Below are 13373 nucleotides of genomic sequence, written 5' to 3'. Positions count from 1 at the left end.
AAACTGTTCTACATGACCACGAAACACTGTGTTCAAGTTTCACTGAGTATAAAGTGTTTTTTCCCAAATATGATCATGTTGAATTTCGAAACCACATATGCAAACAAACGACGGAATTTACGCTGATTTTGAGAGTCAATTGAAAAAGTAAATTTAAAAATTTCATATAAAACCGCGAAATACCAAAATCACGAAGCATATTACTTTAAATGCTGCTATGATGATTCAATATCATTTTTCTAAAGTTATCGTGGTGTAGATTGTATTGATTGGTTCGTTGAGGAAATCTCTGATTTATCAAAATGTGTTCACTCAAAATTTAAGGATATTGTAACGATGGATGATGAAATTAGTCTGGATCAAAATTCGAGGCATTGTCAAATGTGTGAAAAACCTTTTTTAAAAAGATGTTCTTGTTCATGATCATGATCATTTTAAAGGAAAAGTTAGAGATTTTGCCCATCAGCAAAAATTTGTAGTGCCAATAGAATTCCAAAACGTTTCCGGATAAGATAGCCACTTCCTGCATCCGGTTTTTGCAAAAAAAAAGCTGTGGTACCATACTCCCGATTAAAAATTTTAAATTTATTGACCAAAAAAGGTGTATTTTGTTACGATTACATCGACCATTTAGACAAATTAAATGAAACAACTTTACCGCCGATTGAAGAATTCTATAATAAATTAAGTTAAAGCAATATTAGTGCCGAAAAATATTCCCATGCCCAAAGTATTTGGCAGTCGTTTGAAATAAAAAAATTAGGCGAGTATTGAGATTTGTATTATATAACTGACGTTGTTCTGTTGGCAGATATATTTGTAAATTTTCGAAAAACTTGCGACATTGATCAAATTGTTTATCGAGCGGACTATACGAAGTGGAATTTCGGTGTGTCATGTACTTTGACGTGAATAACCTCCATGGGAAGGCCATGTGCTAGCCTCTTCCTTACGGAGAATTCGACTTTATGTCTAATCAAGATATTGATTCACTTAATATCATGAATATTCCAGATAAATCGGCCCAAGGATATATCCTAGAGATAGACTTTGAATACACGCAGAAATTACATGTTATACATTGAGATTTTCCATTTTGTGCTGAAAATCGAGTGCCTCCCAATTCAAAGTTATCAAATGACTACTTTGTGTAATAAAGAAAACTACGTCATACACTATCGCAATTTAAAGCAAGGTATCAAAAATGGTCTCGTACTAAAGAAAATTCACAAAATATTAAAATTTAACCAATCTCGTTGGTTGAAATGTTATATCAATCATAACAATAATTTAAGAAATCAATACAAGTTATTTACTAATGCCGCTTACGGTAAAACAATGGAGCTCTAAATGCTTCACTTGTCGTAGTTTTCTTTTTCTTGCGGGATGCGACCGACACACTTTGTTTTCGTTTTGTCGCAGATTTTTTGGCTTGTAGTTGCTGTTGTTCTACAGGAATGAAGCTGGACGGAGGCACTTCTGACTGTGGAAATTCCAACTCAAAGTTTTTCAATAAATTATACAATTTACTCTTGAGCCATCACGCGCACATGTTTGTCTCAGAACGTCTGAATCGAGACTAAAATTATTAGACGTCTACGTTCTTTACCCACGAATAGTGCGACTTATCCAATCCCAACCAGCGCAGTAGGACCATATTGCCTAGTTTGCGCAACACCTTTTCGACGAGATATAAGTCAGAGTTAACAGTTTTCTGCAATTATTTTTCATAAAATCCTCCCATTATGGGTTCACATGCATATCTTGAAGCAAATACGTTACGCGGTTAATAACTCCCACTTTAATAATTTTAAACAATTCCGTCGTCCGATTAGGAGTATAACCTAAAGACGTGTTTGACTTTGCTGGTTCTAACGATGTCACCGACTTTAAGTTTACTAGGACCGAATATTTATGTACGCGGTTTTCAAAAGTCTATTTTCGTTGGTCTTACTCACATCATTTTCAGTTGTTCCTCAAGACGAGCGAATTTAGTTTTATCTTGAATTTGTAATCTTTTCGTTTAAGCTTTGAGTTTCTTTAATAATTTTTCCCAATGCAACTTTTAAGAAATTATTTGTCTCATACACACATTTTTTGTTAGCCTCGTCAGCGCCGTCGCAAGGCGTTTGGACATTGCAAATTTTTAAATTGTTCCTATTGACGTTTCCGTCTGGCATATAATTGAGCGCGCTCCTAATCAACTAGTCGAGACTCATCGCCAAATTAACTTATAGAACCTGTTTATTTTAGCTCTTCAGCGGTTGAAACTATTTCGTTGTCATGAGGCGTGTTGCCTGCGTGTTTCGACACTCTACGAGTTCATTGACTTCGTCCCAGTTTACGTATTATTTTATTTTAGATTTTATTAAGGGTCGGATGACCTTGGTACAGTCGATGCGCCTTTCAGGCGTGCGATCGCATCCCTGTGTACCTGGGTAGCCTCCATTATTTTTTATATTGCGGCAAATCGTCTTTTGTGTATTCTATGGGATCTTTCAAAAATACGAAATTATACAAGCCGTTGGTGCCGGGGTATCTCGCACCGTCTACAATAACCTCCAGATCCTTGATGAAAATCCATTGATCTATTGCCGAGAAACCATTTGGATAAGATTTTGTCGTAAACAATACCAGTGCCTGGGGATGTTACCCATAAATTTTGAAAATAGGAATGAGAAATTTCTGGATATTGATCCAGGTAAGACTGAAGGGACACGTTAGTCAAGCTCGATGTGCCAAACTCATCGACATTTTGCATCTCAACACTCTTGTTGGGATCCGGCGTTTTCTGAATTTCTTAACCTTCTTTTTCGGTTCTTCGTTTCCGAATTTCCGAATGGACGCATCCTCTTCGCTCTTGCCCAATTTTAATGGTAAATCCTTCTTTCGAATAGATCTAGACAACTAGTTTACTTTTCTATTCAGCGCCGCTTTGGCGATGTTGGCGGCCGTCGTCTTCATGACTGTTTCTATCGACGATTAAATATCTACTTTTATATATTTGGCGAAACCCTTGCGGTAGCGTCCTTTTTTTATGTCGAAATTTTTGACAATTATCACACTGCGGTACTTGTCTTTCCAGCTCTCGGAACAAATTTGTTTAAACGTGTCCCATGAAACGTTGGGTGGCCGTGGCAAACAAGGCGCTACAGAAGGGAGATTTTTAAAGGGTGGAACACACTCTGGTAGCACTGGAGTACACTAGGACTGGGCGGGGCACACGGCGGCTTTCTTGGGGCCGGGGCCCCCTGAGAGGGGTTTTTGGGATTGAGGTTATGTGTGGTTTTTTGCTCCTTTAACCGACCTATCGTTACTACACCTCCTGTTAGATAAAAGGCATTTTTTTTACATTTACCGACACATTCAATATTAAAACTATTTAGCTAGATCAGAAGTGACTAGGGGGTAAAATAAAATTGAAGATGGATAAAGTGACAAAATTGTAAAGCATTTCTTTGATTAAATTTTAGCTGTTAGCAAAAGTCACTATACAATTGCCACAAGTGGCAATATTTTAAAAAGTTTTGTTAGAAATTTACTAATACCTCCTAGTCACCCCTCATCTCTTGATAGAGGAAGTGGCAATATTGTAAACTGGTTTTTTAAAGAAATTTTATACCTCTTCCTCATTTCTGATCTACTGGTAGATATATTTGTTACTTACCAGAAGTGAAGTTATTTAATTAATTTATTGACACTTTATCCACCTCTTATAAATTCCTCCTCGTCACTTCTGATTACTTTTTTGATAAAGTGTCAATTGTATTGCGACTGTTGCTAACAGCAGATCAAAAGTGGTGCATGACCTATTATCAAATTAAAAAAAAAATACTTTTTTGCCACTTTATCTATCTTCAATTTAATACTACACCCCAGTCACTTTTGATTTTATGGTTAAATTTTAAATTATCCCCACTTTTATCTGACAGGAGGTGAAAAATGGCGAGGAAATATTAGAAAATTCCTTAAAAAATACTGATAATTCTTGCCACTTTATTTACAACGCTATCAGAAGTGACTAAGCGATATAAGGAAATTTATTTATTTTTTTTTAATATTGCCACTTCATCTACGAGAATAATCAAAGTGGCGCGGAGGTATTTAAAGCAATATTTTAAAGCGATTTTTTTTCAATCCCTCCTTGTCACTTCTGATCTGATAAATAAAGCGGAAAACGCATCTATCAGAAATAACGAACCTCATCATTTCTGATCTCGTAGTAAATAAAGTGGCAATATTTTAAAGTTTTTTTAAAGGAAATGTTCTAATATCCACTAGTCACTTCTGAACTCCTGGTTGATAAAGTTGTAATATTCTAAAGTGTTTTCTTTTTAAATTTTATAATACCTCCTCGTCACTTAATACTCCTAAATAAAGCGGCGTTAGTTTGTAAGGAATTTTCTAATACCGCCTCGTTATTTCTTATCTTCTGGTGGATAGTAGTAGTAGTTCTTTTTTAGAAATTTTCTGATAACTCTTCGCCACTTCTGAACCCCTGTTAGATAAAGTGGCAATATTTTAAAGTGCTTTTTTCTTTAATTTTCCTATACCTTCAGTCACTTTTGATCTGATAGATAAGATAAGATAGATAAGATAAGTGCCTATATTGCTGTTTTTTTTTTATTATAAAACCTCCTAGTCACTTCTAATCCTCTGGTAGATAAAGTGGCCATTGCATTGAGAATTTATCTAGCAGGACATCAGAAATGGTGAGAAGGTATTTAACCTAAAAAAAACGCTTTACAATATTGCTACTTTATCTATATGGTGACGTCACTCCTGATCTTTGGGTAAATAAAGTGGCAATATTCCAAAGCTTTTCTAGAAATTATCTAATACAATCTCGTCACTGCTGATCACCTGGTAAATAAAGCAGCAATATTTGAAAGTGCGATTTTTAATAAATATTCTAATACCTTGTCGTCACTTCTGATCTGGTGATAAAGTGCCAATATTTTCAAATGGTTTTTTTAGAAATTATCTTATACTCGTCACTTCTGGTCTCCTGTTAGATAAAGAGGCAATATTTTAAAGTGTTTCCAGAATTTTTTTAATACCTACTCCTCGTAACTTCTGAACCCCTGATAGATAAACTGGCAATATTTTATAGAGTTTTTTTTGAAAATTTCTTGTACCTGCTAGTCAATTCCGATGTGGTAGATAAAGTGGCAATATTTGAAAGATCTTTTTAAAAGAAATTTGATACCTCTTCGTCATTTCTGATCTCCTACTGGAAAAAGTAGTAATATCTTAGTGTTTTTTTAGAAAATTTCTGATTGATACCTTGCGTCACTTCTGATATTCTGGTATATGAAGTAGCAAGGTTGCTAAGTGTTTTTCTTTTTTTTAGAATTTTAGTAATACCTCCCCGTCACCTCTGATCTTCTGGTAGATAAGGTCACAATATAATTGCCACTTTATCTACCAGTTCAGAAGTGACGAGGAGGTAAAGGAGTGTTAAATAAAGATTCAATATTTTAAAGTGTTTTTTTATAAATGTTTGTTGTAGGAAATGGTCAATTCGGGATATTCAAACAAGTCCGAAACTCAACAATATATTGACACTAAAAAACGCAACATGAAAAAGATGAATCCAAAAGTACAAAGTAAACACGCGTCTCTTATTCTAACATAACCTCCTTCTTAACTAGATCCTAGTCTGCATTCGTTCCTCGGACCATAGATGTAGGATATATTTTATTGGTTCGTTTTACGATTACCAACACGCCCCCTCAATAAAATAATTCCTTACAAGGTTATGATCCATAACAAATAACACTCATTTTAGCTTTTCAAATCTAAACCTAAACCCAAACGTAACCTTTTAAATTTTACGTATGATAATGGTTTTGTAAATAAATCTGCTAGTTGATTTTCACTCTTAACATATGTTACAGTTACAATACCATCATCGATCTTTTTTTTGATAAAGTAAAACTTAACATCGATATGTTTTACTCGTTTATTGTTTTCAGGAATTTGAGCTATACAAATTGCTGATATATTGTTGATATATCGTTGTTGGGCTATCAACATGAAAACCAAAATCATACATTATTTTTCTCAGCCAACATGCTTCAGTTACTGCTAGACTCAACGCTATGTATTCTGACTCTGTTGATATTGCTACTGTTTGCTGCTTCTTGCTGGCCCAGGCGATAGTACAATTAAACATCTTAAATATAAAACCTGTGGTGGATTTGCGATCAATCGTATCTCCACCCCAATCGGAATCAACATATCCTATTAACAAATTTTTGTCATCTGGCTTAAACATTAGTTTTAAATCTAGTATGCCCTGCACATAACGCAAAACCCTTTTTAAAGCTTTGTATAAGTTTTCGTTTGCTTTGTCTTGAAATCGACTTAACAAATTAATGATCTCACATAAATCAGGTCTAGACCCCATTGCGGCGTACATTAAACTTCCCACAATACTTCTGCATAATTTTTGCAATGCCAGGTCAACTGTTTCACATTTAAAAATTTTCAAATGTATATTACTGTCTAAAGGAGTGTTAATGGATTTATAATCCTGCATACCAAAACGAGTTAACACATTTTTTAGATATTCTTTTTGTCCTAATTCAGTAAGTCCCTCATTTAGTCTCTGTTTAACTTCTATACCTAAGTAATTTGACATAACTCCTAAATCTTTCAAATGAAAATTTTCATGTAAAACTAGCTTCAACCTATCTAATTCGCTGTCATCTGTACATAATATTAAAAGATCATCTACATATAACAATACAAATGATTTGTTGTTTTTATTCAATTTGAAGTATAAACAATAATCATTCCGTGATCGGTCAAAACCTTGATTTCGCATGAAAAAGTCAAATTTTCTAGATTTCTTTAGACCATAAAGTGACTTATTTAGCCTACATACTGTATTACTATTACTTTTATTTTTACCTGGTAACACCATGAATACCTGTTCTTCTATATCTCCATACAAAAAGGCACTTCTCACATCCATTTGGTGTATTGGTCTACCCATCTTGCCGCTCACTACCAATAAGATGCGGTAAGTTGTTAACTTTGCTACAGGAGCATATATGTCATACAACTCAGGATCACTTCTTTGTTGAAAACCGCGCGCAACAAGTCTTGCTTTATATTCTCGGTCACCTTTTTTTGTTAACACCCACTTACTATCTATGACGTTTTCATTCACGGGCCAAGGCACTTCAGTCCACGTATTGTTTTCACGAAGCACTGCCAATTCTTTTTCCATCGCATTCTTCCATTTTTCACTTACTGTGCTGGTTATGGCTTCCTCGAAGGTCATAGGTTCTTCTGTTTCGGTGTAGAAGGTCAAATCATAGTCTCTCATCCAATCTAGTCTTCTAACTTTTCTCTTTTCCAACTGTTCATTCTCTTTTGCTTCTTCTTCATTCTCTTTGTCTATTTCAAATTCTGATTCTTGTATTGGTTTATCTTCACTGTTTATGTCTGTGTCCAAATCTAACAAAACTACGTTAACTTCATTTTTCTTCTCCTTTCGGCCAGCCTCCTCACTATCCGGTAAAAACACTACATCTCTGTGGATTTCTACTTCCCCTCCTTGTGGAAATAAAATTCGATACCCTTTAGTTGTCTGTCCATATCCTACCAAAATTCCAAGTTTGCCCTTTGAATACAATTTCTTTCTTTTGTTTATAATTATGTGTACCGCTACTTTCGAACAAAATTCTTGAAACATATTCATGTCGCATTTTTTGTCAAACCAAAGCTCATAAGGTGTTTTGTTCGGAATGGAACTACATCCAATTCTATTTAACACAAAAACTGAAGTGTTAATAGCTTCTGCCCACAGATTTTTGTCCAAACGTTTGCTATGCAATAACGTTCTAGCGGCTTCTACAAGGGTTCGCATATTCACACGATCTTTCATGAAGCATTCCTTTATTGTTTAAGAATTTTTTCACTTCTAAATTCATGAATTCCAAACCGTTATCTGTTCGTAACTTCTTAACTTTGTTCTCTGTTTGTGTTTCTACCATATTCAAATAATTCTTGATGTTCTCTGCTGCTTCTGACTTATTCTTTAAGAAATACACATATCTATAATTGGAAAAATCATCCTTCAGCATCAAAAAACATCTTGCCTCTCCCAGTGATGGTACTTCAATAGGCCCTTCCAAGTCAGCATATATAAGCTCTCCTATTTTTTTAGTTCGTGACTCACTATGTGAAAATGACAGCCTGTGCTGCTTTCCTGTCAAACAATCTTGACAAAATGGGTTGGCAACATCCTTGTATTTTATTTCATTCCTTCTCAATACCTTCTTTACTTGATAAAAATTGACATGGGCTAGTTTACGATGCCAGTTTGTCAGACTTTCTGTTATATTGCATAGTGACATACTCTCTGGAGGTTTAAACTTCATTTGATATAGTCGTCCTTTTCTCTGAGCAACTGCCCTCACGAGTCCGTTTTTATCTCGGAACTCGCTCTCTTGTTTATTAGACTGCATCATTAGACCTTTATCTAGAGCTGTATTCAATGAAAATAAATTTACCTCAAGGTCAGGTACAAACAAAACTTCACATAAATTCGTTTTTATCCAGTCATGACCATTCCATGCTTGAACTTCTACTTTTACAATTCCTTGTACTTCTAGCAAAGAACCGTTCCCAATTTTTACATGTCTTCTTTCTTGGAGTTCTTGCATTTCTATAAAACTGTCCTTATCAAAACACATATGTTCTGTGGCTCCGCTATCTAGCCACCAGTCACATCCACCATTTGATTTCCCAATCAAAGCTGATAAACAAGATACTCCTACTAGCGCTTGTGTAACATTTGCTTTTGCATTTTTTTCATCGCTTTCTGCATTACCACCTTCTTCCTTTTTCTTCTTATTTTTGTTACACCAACAGTCTTTAATTAAGTGTCCCTCTTTCCTGCAGCAGTGACATATTTTCTTGGTCTTTTCTGGACAATTCTTCTTTATATGACCCTTTTTAACGCACTGAAAACATACTATATCTTTTAGTTGTTGAAACTTGTTTGACTTAAATGTTTTTGTGACTAAAGCTGTCCCTGAACTACTAGGTTTGTTTCTTTCTTCTTCTACTAACTATCTTGACATCAGTTCTGACAAAGGTTGTTTGTCTTCTGGCATGGATTCCCACGCTGAAACAAAGTACTTTAAACTTTCGGGTAGAGACATAAATATCTTTGTGATTGCCATTTTATTGCTTATTTCTTCTCCTTGCAGTTTCAGATTTCCTTGAATTTTTTCAATTTGCGATATCAATCCAGCTATGCCACCTTCGCCATACTCCAAGCCAAAAAACTTCTGCTGCAATAAATGTACACTTATCTGAGATCTATTTTTATAGATTGTCACCAATTTTTGCCACATTTCCGCTGCTGTAGTACATGCCAACACATGGGTAAGGGGCTTTTCTTCCAGTCTATACACAATTATGTCTTGAGCCTTTGCATCTTTCATAATCCATTCTGTAACTTTCTTATCCGTTTCGTCGCCAGGCGGTTTTACAGCAGCTTTGTTAACAACTTCAAACAGTCCCTTGGATTTTAAACACACCAATGTTTGAAATTTCCAAAGTCTCCAATTTTCTTCATTCAACTTCACGACTTGCAATCCTTCTGCCATCACTATTCTTTGTTGCGTTCGTTTTTATGCCAAACTCTTTAACTTTCCCAAATAACTTGGTATTGCTTTTTTTTCTTTCGACTACGTTTTTTAAACGTATATTTTAACTTTCACGACTCCCGAATTCTTATACAAACAGCATGTCTGTGCCCATAACCTGTTGTAGTAAATGGTCAATTCAGGATATTCAAACAAGTCCGAAACTCAACAATATATTGACACTATGAATCGCAACATGAAAAAGATGAATCCAAAAGTACAAAGTAACCACGCGTCTTTTATTCTAACATAACCTCCTTAACTAGACCCTAGTCTACATTCGTTCCTCGGACCATAGATGTAAGATATATTTTATTGGTTCGTTTTACGATTACCAACAATGTTCTATCTTCTGGCCACCTCTTATCTTTTCGTAGGCAAAGTGGCACTATTTAAAATGGATTTTTTTTTGGATAATTTTAGATATCGTTCTTTTTTTTAGTTCTCGTAATTTTTGACCTCATTTGACATTTTACCCACCAGGAGACCAGAAGTAATGAGGTATTATAAAACTTAAAAAAAAATCATAAAAAATATCGCCACTTTACCAGAAAATTAGTGAGGGTGACGAACAAGTATCAGAAGTTTTCTAAAAAAAATACTTTATAGCATTACCACTTTATCTACAAGATCAGAAGTGATGAGGGGTTTTATAAAATTTATAAAAAAACACTTAGCAATATTGCCATTTTACATACCAGAAGGTGTATAAGAACACTTCTACCAGGAGATCAGAATTGACGAGGAGGTCTAAAAATATTTCTATAAAAAAAAAAAAAATTAAAAATATAGCTACTTTATATAACAGGATATCACAAGTTACTAAGAAGTACATATTAAAAAAATTTAAAAAAAAACAATTCAAAATATTGCTACTTTATCTATCAGGGGTTCAGAAGTGACGAGGAGGTATTAGAAAATCTCTAGAAACACTTTAAAATTTTGCCACTTTATCTACGATCAGAAGTTACGAGGTGTTGGAAAATTTTCTTAAAAAAACACTTTAATATATATTGACACTTTATTTATCAAGAGATCAGAATTGACGGAAGATGTCTATCAGAAATTTTCTAAAAAAATCTCTTTAAAATTTTATTTTATCTAGGACGAGATCAGAAGTGACGAGGACGTAAATAATTTCTATAAAAAAAAATTAAAATGTTCCTACTTTATATACCAGGAGACCAGAAGTGACAGGTATACGATAATTCCTTTAAAAAGACACTAAAATATTGCCACCAGTTCCTGGATCTCCTTTCTGTTGAGAGATAAAGTCGGTTAGTATTAGAAAAATGTACTGCTTAATGCTCTTTTCTATAACTTTATGAATTAAAAAAGTATGAAACTAAATTTGAATAAAATCGTTTGATGTAAACCCAGATAAATTTTCTTGGATGAGAGGCTCTTTTTCTATCTACTTTCCTATCCGGCCTCTCTTGGTCAACTCTTGTTTTCTTCAGATCACGACGCTATTAGGTCACGAGGACTAGGGGTCATTCTTTTCACAACTTAGCAGCTGTGAATATCCCATTTAACCCAGTCTTACCCACAAACACAATACCATTTGATTATTTAGTATAAAGATGTTTCCTGGATCAAAGAATTCCGGACGTAAACTATCTCCCCGATCGGATATCCGGGTGGGAGGGTGACCTAGGGAGCCCATCGAACGTAATGGAATAAAATGAAAACCCAATAATAATACCGCATAGCACGAGACCGACGGCACAAGTGCCCTTTGCATGGGAGGAAGAACATAGCGTCTACTCCCAACACAACGTTACCCGGACCGCACCCTCAAGATGTACCGGAATGCTTGGATCGGCCTCAGGCCAACCCCGCTCCGGGACGACCTCTAGAAATGTCTCCACAATTTCGAGAAAGGAGGGTTAGACGCTGGAGTAGGGAGAAGAAGATCGCCCTAATCCGCATCTACTCTAAGGTTATGAGCAACGAGACGAACTTTATAGGATTCCGAGACACAACCTTTAACGAATGGATTAAACTACACCCTGATCATGACACCACACCACAGGCCTTATCCAATTACGTAAGATAAATTATTCGAAAAAACATTCTAACAGAGGCAGAACTTCAACAGCTGGGATACCAAAAACATAAAACAGAAGATCACATCACGTCACCAATGCAGAATGAGCCAGTGCCCCACCAACCTCCTCCAGAACCGCTAAGGAATATTGACTATAACGAACGGAGCCACATAGAATCAAGAAAGGTAAAAGAAAATTCGAGCTCTGTCGAATGCTTTATGATGGACTTCCTATTAATGAGAAACACCCTATGCCCATTGTACCAAAAAAACTGAAACAATAATGCAAGCGAACTCGCTGTTAAGAGAAAAACCTACTCGGATTAGTACACTGGAAACACTCGTTCATTGGGTATACTGTCTAGCTCTGACTGGAACACAAACTCTGAAGCTCAAACTGCTGAAAAGCAAGCAGGAGTACCAAGAAACGCAACCACTGTGGGAAAAGAGGCCGATTAAAAAGATCGAAATACTTTGAAGACATATCTCATTCCCGCTGGTGAATAGCGACACACTGCGCTGCCAAATTACTTGACAACTTTAAACAAAAGGTTAGAGCAACTGCGTTCAAATTAAAGAACTACAGACAAAGATCACGCAGGTAAAACTAACAGCTGTTTTATAGTAAATTAGACGGCCTAAAAAGTGTGTAATCAGGGCCAACCAGGGAGGACATGATGCAGTTCTGGGCTAAACCTTGGGATAGATGGAATAGATGGAACCCTTGGATAGTGCGGAACAAGTGGGCTGCAGGGAGAAGGGGCGAGGATAAAAGAAAGCCTTGGTAATTGATGCCATTGTCACAAAGCACGCCAGGAGTACAAAAAGGATTACAAAAAGGCGTTCGATTCCGTGCCGCACACGTGGCTGTTGGAAGTCGTGGAAGTCTATAAAATCAGTCCAAAAACGCGCGAACTGCTGATCAGTCTAATGTGAAATTGAAGGCCACCAAACATATACCACCAAGCAGATATATAAAAAACGAGGCATCTTTCGAATGTAGCATGAAGCCCATGAGAGCTGCCGCCGATGTGAAGAAACGTAGAATCCATTCAGCATATCACCGCCGGATGCCCAACCCTCGCGCAGCGGGAATATCTAGACAGATATGACATGGTCGCAAAGGCCATCCACCAGGAAGTGAGCAGAAATCTCAAAACGGTTAGCGTAACAAAGCCTACGCATCAATACTGGCCCGCTTGGAACCATGAAACAATCTCTGCAACCGTGTATTGGGCCATACCAATACAAACGGAAAATATGTTTTACCCTCAACAGACCGGACATTTTTATTATCAACAAAGCACAGAAAACCTACAACGAAAAGATAGCAAAATACGAAATGCTTTCCTACGAACTAAAAGCACTATACTACTTAAAAATGGTCCATACTCTGCCTTTCATTATCTCAGCTGACGGGCTTGTACACAAAAACTTTACGAAACATCTCAAACAGTTGAAGTTAGAATATGCACCTGAACGAAGCCCAAAAGGGCGCAATTCTAGGCACCTTCCGAATTGTCCGAAAAGTATTGTCCCTGTAGTATCTACCGAACAGATTTCTTGGACGCGGTCTGGTTTTTGCTTGTACCACCAGAAAACCAGTTAAAAAAAAATTACATAAAATAATGATATATAGTATTAAATATGCA

The 13373-nt window shown here is 36.0% G+C and overlaps 1 protein-coding gene across 3 annotated transcripts in view; it reads left to right on the top strand.

Moving 5' to 3' along the window:
• The window catches only part of LOC132700985 (33 kDa inner dynein arm light chain, axonemal), a 56283-nt gene that overhangs the window by 29778 nt on the left and 13132 nt on the right, over nt 1-13373 (top strand). The gene's annotated exons all lie outside the window — the stretch shown is intronic.

This window comes from Cylas formicarius, unplaced genomic scaffold (genome assembly GCF_029955315.1).
Source record: "Cylas formicarius isolate icCylForm1 unplaced genomic scaffold, icCylForm1.1 PGA_scaffold_4__25_contigs__length_36172078, whole genome shotgun sequence".
NCBI classification, from domain to species: Eukaryota; Metazoa; Arthropoda; class Insecta; order Coleoptera; family Brentidae; genus Cylas; species Cylas formicarius.
This window is presented reverse-complemented; position numbering and strand designations above follow the sequence as displayed.